The 17,061-nt window shown below is 40.6% G+C and overlaps 1 protein-coding gene across 1 annotated transcript in view; it reads right to left on the bottom strand.

The window, feature by feature from the left end:
* The window catches only part of LOC111963436 (leucine-rich repeat and fibronectin type-III domain-containing protein 5-like), a 43,777-nt gene extending 32,132 nt beyond the window's left edge, over positions 1 to 11,645 (bottom strand). Inside the window, exon 1 of the mRNA XM_023986876.2 lies at positions 10,751 to 11,645. The gene's annotated coding sequence lies outside the window, so the exon portion shown is untranslated. The remainder of the gene's footprint in view (positions 1 to 10,750) is intronic.
* Positions 11,646 to 17,061: the final 5,416 nt, after the last annotated feature.

Genomic DNA, 17,061 nt, shown 5'->3' with positions numbered 1-17,061 from the left:
TCTCTCCCTTTCCCATCCTTCCTCTCTCTCTCCCTTTCCCTCCCTCGCTCCCTCCCTCTCCCTCCCCCTTCCCATGTATTCTTACCCAGTTTATAGCTTCACAATAGCACATTGACATTAGGTTTGACAAAAGCCCAATCTAACGTTATGTAATATATAGAGTTTCAGTCATGCACTGCATGTAACTGTCTCCAGACTCCTATTTGAAAGAGCAAATACTGGGGAGTGGAGACTGTCCTATCATCCTTTCATCTGTCCTCATGGGTTTATTCAACTCAATGCCCTAACTAGCTGGGCTCCTCCAGACACTTTCCTCATCTCTAATGCAATAAATACTTGAAATATCCCCACCACCACCACCAAGGCATTAACGTTATCTCTATCTCTCCCGAGATATTCGGCTCCCTTAATTATTCATCTGTAATATTCTAGCGACTCTTTGTTCTTTTCCGTGTGTTTGTCTTTAAGTGCACCAGGGAAAGAATATGATACATTACAAAGTATTATATCAAACTGTAACTTAGGGTCACAGAAGATATGAAATGAACCTGGTTGAGTGCATGCTCAGAGGATGCTCAGAGGATTAAAAAAATTGTTGGTGTTTGATCAATCGTTTTTTTAATTAAATGAGAGAGATGCAGGAACCTACATTTGTATTCAGCACAACTGTCTGCAGGCGTATAACTGGTATGAGCCTATCCTCAATGAAGCAAGAGACACCATTATAGTATCACACTGTGGCCTCTATGCTGAATACAGATGTGCACAAAGCTATTCCAATTCATTACTGTGTGTGGAGCAATATAAGAGGTGGCTCTCAGAGAACACTCAGATCAGATGCACCATAAAACCTGAAACCCAACCTCCGTTATCACAACGCGTCAGGAATATCTAAATATTCTTGGAATCTAGATTTAGATTCCTATTCAATCCGTAGCAGAGAAAATACACTTTATAGCGCGGTTGACAATGTTCCCACAGTCGCAGACTGCATTCATGGTAAACGTCTGAAATGACCTTTACATCGGCGAAACGGATTGAATACAGTCCAAAACTCTTATTTTGCCTTGATGTTGTTATTCGATCTCATCTCTGATAAATACACTGCATGTCTGKATTATGGCAATTCCCAATAATAGGCCAAGTATGTTATAGGCTACATCGCCACAGAATTAGCCATTCTGTCAATCCACAGCAGGCATCAACCTTTTATTGCAGTGGGCTAAATCAGGGTCACATAGAGAATRTACTTTGAAACAAAAGTATACACCTCACACACATGGTCGTACCATGTCAGATAGAGTTGAAATGTATTACATTTTGAGTTTGCATCCCAGTGTTACACTTTATATACATCACAGAAGACTGAAATATAACAAAACTGTTTGACATGGAAACACCAGATTTTCGTCAGTAAAATATATACGTATATATACATAAACTATGAAATTATGAAAAATATGAATAACATTCCACCCATGAGGCCAATAGGTCATTTGACTACAGGATAGGGTTTTTAATAATAGAACACAAGCCAGCCAGGACAGATGGCTGCCACCTCATAAGAGTTGGGGATTAGGGTTCCATGCTCCATCTCACTAAACGTGATGCATGACATACACTGTACACTGTACCAGACTGGCTACCTCAACGTGCATCATTAGCAGTATCCTGAGTATGGTGCCAAAGGAACATCACTATTCATGCATGTATTCATATCCACCAGGCKAGCTCAATCAAGCCCTGCTGAAGTGTTAGAAAGAAACCCATTTGAAGGTCTGGCAGTATCCTGAGTATGGTGCCAAATGATAATCCCTAATCACAAATCAAATTACATTCTATTCATCACATGCGCCGAATACAATTTGTGCAGACTTTACAGTGAAATGTTTGCTTACGAACCTGTACAACAATGCAGAGTAAAAAAATAAATATATATATATATAAAATAGTAACTAACACTAGAGGAATAAAATAAAATACACAAGAATGACGCTAAATACAGGGAGTACCAGTACCAGATCAATGTGCAAAGGAACATGACGTAGATACTGTATGTACATGAAGGCAGGGTAAAGTGATTAGGCATCCGGAAAGATAATAATAACAGTAAAATAAAGATCAGAATAGCAGCAGCAAATGATAAGTGTAAAAGTGTGTGCGTGTGTGTAAGTATGTTTGTTGGTTTGTGTTGTGTCGGTATGCGTGTGTGTTATGTGTGTGTGTGTGTGCGTGAGCGTGTGCGCATGTAGTGTTTGAAGAGAATGTGTTAGGGATTTGTGTGGGAGTGACAGTGTAGTGTGTGTTAGTGAGTGTGTATATGGTGTGTATATAAAGTCTAGTCAGTGTGTATATGGTGTGTATATAAAGTCTAGTCAGTGTGTATATGGTGTGTATATAAAGTATAGTGAGAGTGTATATGGTGTGTATATAAAGTATAGTGAGAGTGTATATGGTGTGTATATAAAGTATAGTCAGTGTGTATATGGTGTGTATATAAAGTATAGTGAGAGTGTATATGGTGTGTATATAAAGTATAGTGAGAGTGCGTAGGGTCAGTGCAAGATAGAGTCAGTGCAGATAGAGTCAGTGCAGATAGTTTGGGTATCATTAATTGACTATTTAGTAGTCTGGCTATCACACTGATATACACACACACACACACACACACAACTGTATATAGCTATAGCTAGGTTGGTTGCTTGGAAAATGCAATACATAAAACAGCTATTAAAATCAAATGTGTGGTTTGGCTAATTGCATTTAAACTGAAATCACAAGAAGGTCATTTTTTTTAAATAATCTGCTCTTTAGAGTAATATGATTAAGAAGGGGAGGTGGGGCTGCTGGGAACACTGTGTGGCGGTGCTGTAGTGAGCCAAAATGGCTCTGTAGTTTCCTGAGGCTCTACCTCTATCACAGCCAAAGCATCATTCCTAATTGGCATTTATCACTCCTCACCTCTCCACCTGAAAGCTGATGTGTGGTGASCGTTCTGGCACAAAAATGGTCGCCATGCTTCACCCAGGTGGGTGCTACACATTGGCGGTGGATGAGGTGAGTTTCCCCATTACTATGAAAAGCGCTTTGAGTACCTCAGTTGGTAGAAAAGCACTATATAAATCCAATAAATGACTTATTGTTACTGTACAGAATAGCTCTGCAGCTTGTGTCTGTAGTTCTGCCTCTGTCTGTCACAGCCAAAGCCTCGTTAAGGGCTTTTCCCATCAGTGGTGTGTGTAATCTTGTCAAATGTGCCATATGTACAGCAGGGTACGGCAGGGTCCGTGTGTTGCTGGGCAGATTAAGGCCAGGCAGAGAAGAGGATATACCCACCTATTCAAACTAATCTCATCACACTACAGGACGTCGGCCCAGAACCTTACACACTACAATTTACTGACAGTCGCAAAAAGCTGATAGCTGCCCACAAAGCATTAAGATTATAAAGATAGATAGTATTATGATATGTTTGTATTTACAAACACCTAACAGGCTAAGAGAATATTGTGAATATTAATGTTTTAACTGAAAGTGGCTAGACTACACATCATGAAAGAGGATAATACATTAGCTTGAAATAGTACATTAGCTTGAAATAGTACATTAGCTTGCCAAGAGTGTGCAAAGCTGTGATCAAGGCAAAGGGTGGCTACTTTGAAGAATCTAAAAAATGTAATATATTTTGATTTGTTTCACACTTTTTTGGTTACTACATGATTCCATATGTGTTATTTCATAGTTTTGATGTATTCCTATTATTCTACAATGTAGAAAATAGTAAAACTAAAGAAAAACCCTTGAATGAATAGGTGTGTCCAAACTTTTGACTGTTACTGTATGTGTCATGAAGGTGTTTTTATGAATGTATACATCTACCTATTTGATAGCAAATTATTGTTTTATCCCTTCTACTCTAGCTTCACTAAATACACTCTCACATCCATACATCTACTTCTGGTAATATTTTCCCAAATGCAAATTGACCAYTAATGTACCACCAGGACAGCTCTGCTGATTCTTTGTTATCAAATTAAAGCTATAACCCCCCAAAAATGTGATATTGGAAACTATYAATGGAAAAATAGAATGAAAACAGAAAATTGCATTAACTGTGTGAATAACAAGCCTGGTTCTGGACCCTTCTTGGTAAATACTGTATTTACAAAGTCCTGGGATAGTACTAAACAATTTTTTTCCTCAGTGTTGATTTAGACAGATGAACTCTCCTGCCCTATCAACAGAATACATATGTTTCTTAGTGGGTTTAAATTTTAATTTCTATGCTTATCCCATGCTATAGAACAGGGGTATTCAAATCCGAGCTGGAGGTCCGGAGTACTGCCAGTTTTCTATTCTACCTGATAATTAACTGTACCCACTTGGTGTCCCAGGTCTCGACCAGTCCTTGATTAGAGTGGAAGAATACAAATCAGCAGTGGAACTCGCTAACTTAACCTTTCCTATACATAGCCCATGCTATCGAACATCCAAACATCCCCCTGCTCTTGTGGTTGGCAGGTCTTCTGAGATGAATTGCCTTTTGGGTCTCAATACATAACTATTTCATGGGTCTTGTTCCCATAGACTCACTTACTGTGGTTTTACATGTTGTCTGAAAGTAAACTGAGAAATAATTTATATCCAAATACGTATGCGCTCATCCCTGGTGTCTCTGCTGTAAAAATAACAGAACATGAAGTTCTACTGTCATTTAATTTGGGATTTACCCCAGTGCATATCAATATTTTAGTAATTAGGGATCAGTGCCTCATCAGTCAAATGCATAACCGCATCACAGACTCACTGTCCTTCACCACAGAAACTATTACCATTCCTGACTGCCACTTTTCTCCTGTTTAAACCAGCAGGTGGTTGCAAGATCAAAACAACCCACCGCTGTCACCTTGACAGCTCATTATCACAGACAAACACCCRTCAAAGTCCATCCCACTCACAGACAGACAGAGGAGCCCATTCTAGTCACCACATTACAATGACACACTGACACAAAGCTCACCCTGCATAAACAACTTGAGGAACACCAAATTAAGGAAATTAACTACTAATCAAACTAATGGTGGTTTTGATTAGTCGTTCCCAGCTGAAGTTTTCTCCTACGCTAATGAACTGTAACTCCTGATTTGGTTTGGGATCCTCCAGAAGCATTAGGACTCCACAGCTTCCTTGGCAACGATCTATGCCGGTCTGATTCTATGCTCTCTTAAATAAGGTACATTGGATACCAGTGTTTAGTCTATACTATAAGTAAAAACTCCTAAAAACTTGCTTCCATTAAATATCACAAACCAATATTTATTTTTAATTTGAAATCCAAAACAACAAAGGTTAATTTACCTATCACTAAGGTAAAAGTATTATGTAATCTTTCAAGGTAATCCTGGATCATGGATTTAGGACCAGTAAAGGGATCTATTGCCARACTAGGTGTCTAGCCAGTCTGTAATGTGTTAAACGGACCACCAGTGTTTATCTAAACTATAAGATGTTATTTACATCCCATCTGGATCTGCAGCTTATACAGAGCCTAGCAGACCTGATCCTCTGATTGGTATTTCATTCAATTATTCTTAATTAAATGTACATATTCAGCAATCCACTTTGGCCCAATCTCTATTAACCTCGTGCTTAAATGCAATGCTGCCTGGTGACTTTTAAAATTGACTCAACAGTTAACTCCTTGTTTAGCAATTAACAAATCATAAAAACTAAGACATCCTTAAACACTACAAACACAGTAGGTAATTAAATGCTAAGAATAATGATTACCACAAAATCCAATGAGAACATCACATAAAGGTCAGATAGATTATAAATACATCTCTCTCATAAGCCTCATATCAAAGCTGTTTTGGGAGCAGAAAAACCTACAGTACAGTATATTTAAGCAAACGGAGAATGTGGTTTCTGTCCATGATTCCCAGTTAATGAATGAGCTTGAAACATTTACATTTTAGCAGAATATCCAGAGCAACCTACTGTAGTGAGTGCACACTAGAGGTCGACCGATTATGATTTTTCATCGCCGATACTGATACCGATTATTGGAGGACCAAAAAAAGCCGATACCGATTAATCGGGCAATTTTTTAAATGTATTTATTTATTTGTAATAATGACAATTACAACAATACTGAATGAACACTTTTAGTTTAACTTAATATAATACATCAATAAAATGTTCAATTTGGTTTAAATAATGCAAAAACAAAGTGCTGGAGAAGAAAGTAAAKGTGCAATATGTGCTATGTAAGAAAGCTAACGTTTAAGTTCCTTGCTCAGAACATGAGACCATATGAAAGCTGCTGGTTCCTTTTAACATGAGTCTTCAATWTTCCCAGGTAAGACGTTTTAGGTTGTAGTTATTATAGGACTGTTTCTCTCTATACCATTTGACTATTCATATACCTTTGACTATTGGATGTTCTTATAGGCACTTTAGTATTGCCAGTGAAACAGTATAGCTTCCGTCCCTCTCCTKYCCCCTACCTGGGCTCGAACCAGGAACACATCGACAACAGCTACCCTCGAAGCATCGTTACCCATCGCTCCACAAAAGCRGCGGCCCTTGCAGAGCAAGGGGAACAACTACTTCAAGGTCTCAGAGCGAGTGACGTCACCAATTGAAACGCTATTAGCGCACACACCGCTAACTAGCTCCGGAGTTGATAGGCTTGAAGTCATAAACAGCTCAATGCTTGAAGCACAACGAAGAGCTGCTGGCAAACGCACGAAAGTGCTATTTGAATGAATGCTTACGAGCCTGCTGCTGCCTACCACCACTCAGTCAGACTGCTCTATCAAATATCAAATCATATACTTAATTATAACATAATAACACACAGAAATACGAGCCTTAGGTCATTAATATGGTCAAATCCGGAAACTATATTTTCGAAAACAAAACGTTTATTCTTTCAGTGAAATACGGAACCGTTACGTATTTTATCTAACGGGTGGCATCCATAAGTCTAAATATTCCTGTTACGTTGCACAACCTTGAATGTTATGTCATAATTATGTAAATTTCTGGCAAATTAGTTCGCAACGAGCCAGGCGGCCCAAACTGTTGCATATACCCTGACTCTGCGTGCAATGAACGCAAGAGAAGTGACACAATTTCCCTAGTTTAATATTGCCTGCTAACCTGGATTTCTTTTAACTAAATATGCAGGTTTAATAAAATATACTTCTGTGTATTGATTTTAAGAAAGTTGTTGATGTTTATGGTTAGGTACACATTGGTGCAACGACAGTGCTTTTTTCGCGAATGCGCTTGTTAAATCACCCGTTTGGCGAAGTAGGCTATGATTCAATGATAAATTAACAGGCACGGCATCGATTATATGCAACGCAGGACAAGCTAGATAAACTAGTAATATCATCAACCATGTGTAGTTAACTAGTGATTATGTTAAGATTGATTGTTTTTTATAAGATACGTTTAATGCTAGCTAGCACCTTACCTTGGCTCCTTGCTGCATTCGCATAACAGGTAGTCAGCCTGCCACGCAGTCTCCTCGTGGAGTGCAATGTAATCGGCCATGATCGGTGTCCAAAAATGACGATTACCGATTGTTATGAAAACTTGAAATCGTCCCTAATTAATCGGGAATTCCGATTAATCGGCCGACCTCTAGTGCATACATTCTCTTACTTTTTCGTACTGGTCCCCCGTAAGAATCGAACCCATAACCTTGACGTCACAAACGACATGCTCTACCAGCTGACCTACCCTGTTGTGTGCACTCTACCACGCAGAACKCAGATCAAGAGCGAGGAGCTGTCCATGGTTCTGACACAATAACACTTCTAGCCTCCCAAACTTCTGACACAATCTCACTTGTAACTGTCCATGGTGCTGAACTCTTGACCAAACTATAACAGTCCCCACATCACCAGTTTCATTGACAGCATATGATGCAAAAAAGACAAGTGGATATGCAACATTTGGTAAACACAGCATAGAGCATATACCACATCATGGTAAAACATAACATCTCTAGAAAGGAAACAGGCATCTTGGGTTACACTAACTCAGCATACACGAGTCACATGATTTTTAGCTGAGTGCTATGTCTAGTTTAATGTTCGAATCTATCCAGGTTTCATCCCACCAGAGCTGTCAAGTCACACATCTGCTAACACTTATCTGTCTGAGACATACATGTCTCATGTATCAGGTATCAATAAATGTGTTCAAACCTGTCATGGTATGTCTTCACACACACACAGAGGGGAAAAGAACACACATATCAAAGGCATAAAGATGGTGTAGTAGAGGACCGTAAGTACTTGCTGATCGTATGCTCTCTGTAAGAACAAGTAATATTGGCCGTAAATGTGTTCAAATAGTGTATGTCATGGTAACTTCTCACACATGCACCCAGAGGGCATATCAAAGGCAATATGCTGTAGTAGACTAAAGGATACAGTATGTACTTGTTGAMCACCCAGGTAGAGTGTGGTGCTAATCCTGCCTGGGGGAGGATGTTGTTTTGCAGCATTTGATTCCCTCAGTTACCCTATCACAGTAACAGCAGGATCATCACACCGTGCCCTTCCTTGGCTCGGGCTCGCGACATCACGGGGTCTTAAGCACTGCTAGTGTAATTAAAACAGGTCTCAGAGCTACAGGGACCGCTGCCACTACTTCTCACACGGCCCATATCAGATCTAAAAAAAGACACATCTTTCAAATTATATCACAACAATTGAAGAAGTCCACGGGTCTAAAATGAATACATAATGCACTATACAATATTTTCTTTTGAATACAGGCTTATTTGTTTATCAAAAATACATTCCACTCTCCACTCCACCCTTAGGCCTATAGGTTGTAGGATAAAGCTGTAGTCCGTCTTCAGTGCTGCCCAGCCCCTCAGAGCTGAAGCAGGCAGCAGTATGGACTTGGAGGTACAGTAGCATAAATTGAATTATAGCACCACCAGCCACTAGCAGGGGAGCTGCAGCTCAGTTTACCTATAGACTTGGACAGAAGATATGGAGTACAGAATACCCTTACATACAGTACATAGAACTGTACATTACATAACTACTGTTTATTAAGTGAAATTAATTATATAGCATATCACAATGTGCATTCAAAAACAAGTGACTATTTCAACCATTTCTAAGAGCGGTTTAGGAATTGACAGGGGCTGCTGAACTACCTACCTATTTGTTTTCTATTCCCCTGCCGTCTAGAAGTAAATGTGTATATCAACTTCATATATGGTAATAATAGTGCTTTGCCCATATGCTTCCATGTGACAGGTGTGAGATACATGTCAATTGATAAACATGCGCAGGTTAGCCTCATCAGAACACAGAGACGTGTCATTGTCTCCTCATAATGACGCCCTAAAATAGCACACGTTTGACTATAAAGCACAACAAACACATTGTTGAAACCAATACCATGACAGCTACCCTGCCCCGTTAAGGGTGACYTGTCGTGGGGTCTGAAGTATTGAAATATGTCGTGTTAATCAGATTCGATTTATAGAAGCGCACGTGCGTAAAGATAGCCTACCCGACAACCAGCGTTGCTGAAATAAAATWAACGCCTTGTGATGTGGAATTCAAATGGGCATTGACGTATTCTATTGTACTCACTAGATGACATAGTTTTGATGCACAAATGGTACCACAAGTACAGAAAYCTAACTCAAACGCAAATACGCGCGCAAGAACACTGCGTAAGTTGTGAATTTCCTAGGACACATTGTTGCCATTCTAAATAACATCCATGCATTGCCTTTACCTATACATAGCAAATATGAACTCCATATGTCTCACCAAAGGATTATTATAGAATAATGTTGCTKATTTACGTATCATCTCGATACATGTAATTCCCGTGCATCAAGCATATGTGGGTGGTTATGTGGGCTGCATCAAGCAGCSAGACAGTGGTGCCATGGTAGTGAGCATGATATATCGCCTAGGATAGGGCAAGAYGATGACGACGCCTGGATCCTCCATCATCATTTGAACCTATGCCAAGGTTGAAGACTATTGTAACATGCATGGYTAGCCTACATTTAGTACACACATTTCATAGCGGACATTTAGCGGAGTTATCTATCAAGTTGAATTGGCATGGGAACTCAGCTTGCATATACATGGAGGTGATTTCAATCTAGCTCCTCGTGACAGGATGAGGCAGTAAAAGAGGGTGCCTGCGTTAACACACCCACACACACACCATCATTGCCACCACATTTTGGACACCAGGAAGAGCGGTGATCCAAATAAATAACGGGGATCCTAGTAAAATACCAATATACCACATTCACCCAAATCAAGATAAAGATAGAACAGGCCTAACGATAGATAGGATCAGTTGTGATGCTGTGTAGGCTATGTATAACATTTCAACCAGCGACCTGGCCAAACAAATGATACCACTGCGTAATGTTGATCTACACCCATACCATCAAATTAATAATATTGCAGTCAGACAGACTCAATTCCTGAATTTTTGAATTCCTGAATTTTTGACCTTGCGATGTACCTGAATACCTGGTTATACTGCTCACACCTAGTTTTCAACAACGTCCTGCAGGTTATCTTGCTTTGGAACCTAATGGGTTCAGCCTTGACAATCGTAGCCCACATCTTAACACTGTTTTGTTCTTTATGTCGACAAACGACGAACCAAAGAACACAAAAAGGACTGATGAAAATGTACAAACATTCTTAACATCTAAACTGTAAAAGTTTACCTTGAAGAAGGAACGCCAGTCCTGATCTGAGCACCGAGGGTCAGGGGAATCGAATTTTCTCACATTTCATATTTTCCCATGTTCCTTTTTGTTTTGSTCCATTGGATTTTGGCTAAATTATATCGATACAAGGTGCGCTGGATTTCATAGCGCACAATTCCGCACAGCCCACCTATTCAGAGTGCCCGAGTAATATGCCATTGGTTTGTACCCCTCAGAATCCAATCCACTTGTGCTCATTTTCTTCCGAGTTTAAAATAAAGATCCAAATAAACCAACACAGAGAAAGTCAAATTCCAACGCGGTTCGACAGAATCCTTTGCTGAAAAACGGGCGTTTGCTTTTCCCTCAGACTCGCTAAAGCCCTTGCCATTCTCCTGCCGCRCGTCGACACACCTCTCAACAGTAGAGGCTTTCCTCCGCAGTAACACCGGCTTGCTCTATTTAGCCGATCGCACGTCTCTGCAGCCGAGTGCGATAAAGTGGCTGCTATGGGGAACTCGGATCAACTCTCAGCAGGGAGACCTTTGCACCTCAAGCGCACTTCTCCCCGCTGTGCCTCTACGCCGAGTTAATCCACAGTGACTGAGTGCTGCTTGCCCTCCATCCAAGTTATCAAAAGGCTTGCTCCTTCAGTCCTTCTTCAGTGTATTCTCAGCTATTCAGCCCCGCAACAGCGCTTTATTATCCAAATATATGCTGCTCAATGGATTTTCGATTTGAAACCTCGACCAAAAAGAAGGGACGCACATTACACTGCACAAATGAGTGGTTCTCCCCCTATTGCCATCGTTGTGCTTCCATCCCCCCAAAATAGTTAGTTCTACCAGTCGAGAAGATTTAACAAACTAAGACCTTTAGCAGCAGTTACTGGGACATGTGATGTTAGCTATTTTCCCTCTCCTTTCGATTGGAAAAACATGGAGGAAGTCATCACGGATTGGCTCAGACTCACGTTCGTTCGTACTCCTTGATTCAGCCTTTCACTCTGTGGGACCTGCTAAAGAAGTGCTGGTGGTAGAGCTTTTGCAGGGAAGACGGGATAGTATTGCATTGAACAAAAGAGGTAGGCCTAAAGAACGACGCCACATGGGCAATAGAACCGCTCTGATGTCAAACCATAGGATCCCGTGCATAATCTTGGAGGAAACCGACTGCACGCACCCGACTCTTTTGTTGCATAACTTTTACAATTGAGTGTGAATAATAAAGTGTTGTGTTTTTGCACTAATAATTAAGATGTATACTGACTAGAATATAGGCTTATAGTGTTCATAGACTCTATGCCTTTACATAGAAGATCAACAGTAGCAATGGAAACTGAAGTCTATTGGGTAACTGCACGGCATATCGCAAGAGTAGGATATTGGCTCCTCTAACAACGCACCTGATGTTTACGTATACCCCGCTATATCCTATTCATTCGCACAGCAATGCTGATAACATGGGAGTCTGACATCATTTTTGAGTGGGATACAAGGTTTAACAACGCACCTGATGTTTACGTATACCCCGCTATATCCTATTCATGACATCATTTTTGAGTGGGATACAAGGTTTCAGATTACTTCCAAACGGTGTGTTGTGTTACTGCAGTTGTAATAGCGCAAGTCAATGCTTCTCAGTATAAATTTTAGCTCTTACAATAAATACATTTCATTGGATGCGACTCAGTGCCTTCAAGACAAGGCCTCTCCACTCAGAAGGAACATGCCGACGGTATCTACATCTACAGTGGAGTTATTATGACAATAGAGTCTAGACATGTTCTACTAACCTGTTTTAACCTTGTACAACCTATGTTCACATGTTGAAATTTACTCCGTTTACAAGGACTTCATCAACGCATGTTTACTGTAATGGACTTCATCAATGCAAGTTTACTGTAATACGTTAGCTACTACCTTGAGGGATTTAGCATTACGGACAGCGCGAACATACAGTATATACACTGCTTCAGCGAGCGATTCAGTACCATGGACAGAACTAATCTCTACACAATTATTTTTCAATACTGGAGTATCACGAGCGATTCAGCCCCAGGGACCGCGCCAACTTCTTCAATGGCATCAAGGGACTCGAGTACAGAACTTTAATATATAATTTTAACATCTTAAAGGTTTCTGCATTTTCGAAGCAAATTCTTGTCGCATTTGTATTACAATTATGCTGGAATGATGTAGGGCTATAGTTCCCAGCGGCCATGCCTCATGAACAGCCAGTGTAAACCAATGTTCGATGACGTATTAAGATTCTGCAATCTCCTAACTTTGTCAAACACTGCTGCAGMGTTTCCCAAACTCGGCCCTCGGGACGCCAAGGGGTGCACGTTTGGGTTTTTGCCTGAACACTACKCAGCTGGTTCATATGATCAAAGCTTGGTGATTAGTTGATTATTTGAATCAGCTGTGTAGTGCTATGGCAAAAACAAAAACCTGCACCCCTTGGGGTCCCCAGGACCGAGTTTGGGAAACCCTGCACTAGTGGATACCCCTATTCCCTGTTCTCTCATTGGTGCTTATTATACAACACATTTTACATCACATACTTGTACATTCTATGTCAATGAGCTTCCAGGGCCTCTATTTGTATTGATTACATGGTCTCTACTGGGAATTCTCAAGTCATTAAACCGTCAAAAGATTACCCATTGATGGTTATTCTAATGAGTTACCCTGCGGACTGTCTCAGTGTCGGTCTGCGGTGCCTGCCGCGGACAGATGTGGTGAGATGGGGGAGCTGTTGTAATATGGAACAATGGCTCACAAAGAACACATCTGGAAGAAAACAAATGTATTTGACCGACATACTATACCTGTTATCAAACTACTGTGAAACTTTAGTATTTTTTGTCTGGAAACAGTACACCAGTGGAGGCTGGTGGAAAGAGCTATAGGAAGACATGCTCATTGTAATGGCTGGAATGGAATTAAAGCAACAGAGTCAAACGTGGTTCCCATKTGTTTGATGTGTTTGATACCGTTCCATTTATTCCACTCCAGCCGTTACAACGAGCCCATCCTCCTATAGCCCCTCCCACCAGCCTCCTCTGCAGTACACCAGAACGCACATTACTTCTGTCACAAATACTCAATCATCTCCAGAAAATACAGACTCACTGAAATGATATTATAATTCCTAGACAATCATTAGAGGAAAGGGGGGTTTACACCTCAAGGATATAATCATATATTACAGACCACCACCTCTCAGAGTTGTGTAGTTTCCATACAACATTCTCTCAAGACGGCTCCACACAGATGGAACGATAGCACCCAATAACGACATCTGAAGTACAGTTATTATGGCCATGGCTATGTCACAGTGCATTCGGAAAGTATTCAGACCCCTTGACTTTTCCACATTTTGTTACTTTACAGCCTAATTCTAAAATGGATTGAATGTTTTTCCCCCTCATCAATTTACACACAATACCCCAATAATGACAAAACAAAAACTGTTTTTTAGAAATTCTTGCAAATGTATACCAAATAYAAAKCGTAAATATCACATTTACATAAGTATTCAGACACTTTATTCAGTACTTTGTTGAAGGTCCTGAGGACTCTGGAGCAGGTTTTCATCAAGGATCTCTCTGTACTTTGCTCTGTTCATCTTTCCCTCGATCCTGACTAGTCTCCCAGTCCCTGCTGCTGAAAAACATCCCCACAGCATGATGCTGCCACCACCATGCTTCACCGTAGGGATGGTGCCAGGTTTCCTCCAGACGTGACGCTTGGCATTCAGACSAAGAGTTCAATCTTGGTTTCATCAGACCAGAGAATCTTATTTCTCATGGTCTGAGAGTTCTTTAGMTGCCTTCTGGCAAACTCCTAACAGGCTGTCATGTGCCTTTTGCTAAGGAGTGGCTTCTATCTGGCCACTTCCATAAAGGCCATGATGGGAGACTGCCAAGTGATTGTAGTCCTTCTGGAAGGTTCTTCCCATCCCACACAGGACTCTGGAGCTCTGTCATAGTGACCATCGGCCAAGACCCTTTCTCCCAGATTACTCAGTTTTCGGGGGCCAGCTCTAGGAAGAGTCTTGGTGTTCCAAACTTCTTTCCATTTAAGAAAGATAGAGGCCACTGTATTCTTGGGGACCTTCAATGCTGCAGACATTTTTATACCCTTCCCCAGATCGTTGCCTCAACACAATCCTGTCTCGAAGCTCTATGGACAATTCCTTCGACCTCATGGCTGGTTTTGCTTTGAGGGACATTTCCAGATCATGTCCAATCAATTAAATTGACCCAACAAGTTGTAGAAATACTCAAGGATAATCAATGGAAACAGATGCACCTGAGCTCAATTTTAGTTTTATGTAAATAAGCATTTTCTGTTTTTTTTTTTTTAATTAACCTGTTTTTGCTTGTCATTAAAGTTATTGTGTGTAGGATTGATGAGGAACATTTTTTATTAAATCCATTTAGAATAAGGCGTAATGTAACAAAATGTGGAAAAAGGGAAGGGGTCTGAATACTTTCCGAATGCCCTGTATATCACCTATACTACCAGTCAAAAGTTTTAGAACACCTACTCATTCAAGGGTTTTTCTTTATTTTGACTATTTTCTACATTATGGAATAATAGTGAAGACATCAACACTATGATATAACACATATGGAATCATGTAGTAACCAAAAAGTGTTAAACAAATCTAAATATATTTGAGATTTGAGATTCTTCAAATATCAAAAGTCGTGAAGAGGGCACGACAAAGCCTGTTCCCCCTCAGGAAACTGAAGAGATTTGGCATGGGTCCTCAGATCCTCAAAAGGTTCTACAGCTGCACCATCGAGAGCATCCTGACTGGTTGCATCACTGCCTGGTATGGCAACTGCTCGGCCTCTGACTGCAAGGTACAAGAGAGGGTAGTGCGTACGGCCCAGTACATCACTGGGGCTAAGCTGCCTGCCATCCAGGACCTCTACACCAGGCGGTGTCAGAGGAAGGCCCTAAAAATTGTAAAAGACTCCAGCCACCCTAGTCATGGACTTTTCTCTCTGCTCCCACACGGCAAGCGGTACCGGAGCGCCAAGTCTAGGTCCAAAAGGCTTCTTTACAGCTTCTACCCCTAAGCCKTAAGACTCCTGAACAGCTAATCAAAGGGRTACCCAGACCCCTCTTTTACACTGCTGCTACTCTCTGTTTATCTATGCATAGTCACTTTAACTCTACCTACAGTACATTTACATATTACCTCAATCACCTTGACTAACTGGTGCCTTCGCACATTGACTCTGTACCGGTTCCCTCTGTATATAGCCTCGCTATTGTTGTTTTACTGCTGCTGTTTAATTATTTGRAACTTTTATTTTCTATTTTTTACTTACCTTTTTTGTATCGTACCCTTTTTCTTATTTTTTTTGCCTAAAATGACATACCCAAATCTAAGCAAGGATATGCATATTCTTGATACCATTTGAAAGGAAACACTTTGAAGTTTGGGGAAATGTGAAATGAATGTAGGAGAATATAACACATTACATGTCATAAAAGATAATAAAAAATAAAAAAACATGTTTTTTTCTCGTTTTTTTGTTCCATCATCTTTGAAATGCAAGAGAAAGACCACAATGTGTTATTGCAGTTTAGGCACAATTTAGATTTTGGCCTCTAGATGGCATCAGTGTATGTGCAAAGTRCTAGACTGATCCAATGAACCATTGCATTACTGTTCAAAATATGGCATCAAGTCTGCCCAAATGTGCCTAATTGGTTTATTGATACATTTTCAAGTACATAGCTGTGCACTCTCCTCAAACAATAGAATGGAATTCTTTCACTGTAATAGCTACTGTAAATTGGACGGTGCAGTTAGATTAACACAAATTTAAGCTTTCTGCCTCATGATATAGACGTGTTTAGTCCTGGTGGAAACTGTTCTTAGCTACTTACTAGACGTCGTGCTAGATACGATGAACACACGTTAGCGCTCAATACTGTTCGTGGGGGGGGGGGGGACGGTGGGGGACGGGGGGGACGGGGGGGGGGGATGGAGGGAAGACGGGGGGGACCGATCCCGTAGAGGTTAATGATGTTATGCTATGTTGAAAAGGTGCACATACATCTGGCATATCAATTAAAGTGCTACTGTTAAGAATAATGTGAAAGTCTCCTCATTATTATTTTACAGACACATTTTACAGGTCCTTTTCCTGATGGTTTGATGTATAAAAATCGTCACTCTCAGTGTTCCTTGGTTCTATGCCATCAACATGATCTCATGAAGCTGACAGCACACAGGCTTTCCTTACAGCACAGMTTAAGGCAATCTATTATGGTATTTCATATGTTGTGTTATGCGTA

Source organism: Salvelinus sp. IW2-2015, linkage group LG4q.2 (genome assembly GCF_002910315.2).
Source record: "Salvelinus sp. IW2-2015 linkage group LG4q.2, ASM291031v2, whole genome shotgun sequence".
Taxonomy (NCBI): Eukaryota; Metazoa; Chordata; class Actinopteri; order Salmoniformes; family Salmonidae; genus Salvelinus; species Salvelinus sp. IW2-2015.
The sequence above is the reverse complement of the archived record's forward strand: the minus strand, read 5'-3'. Positions and strand labels throughout refer to the sequence as shown.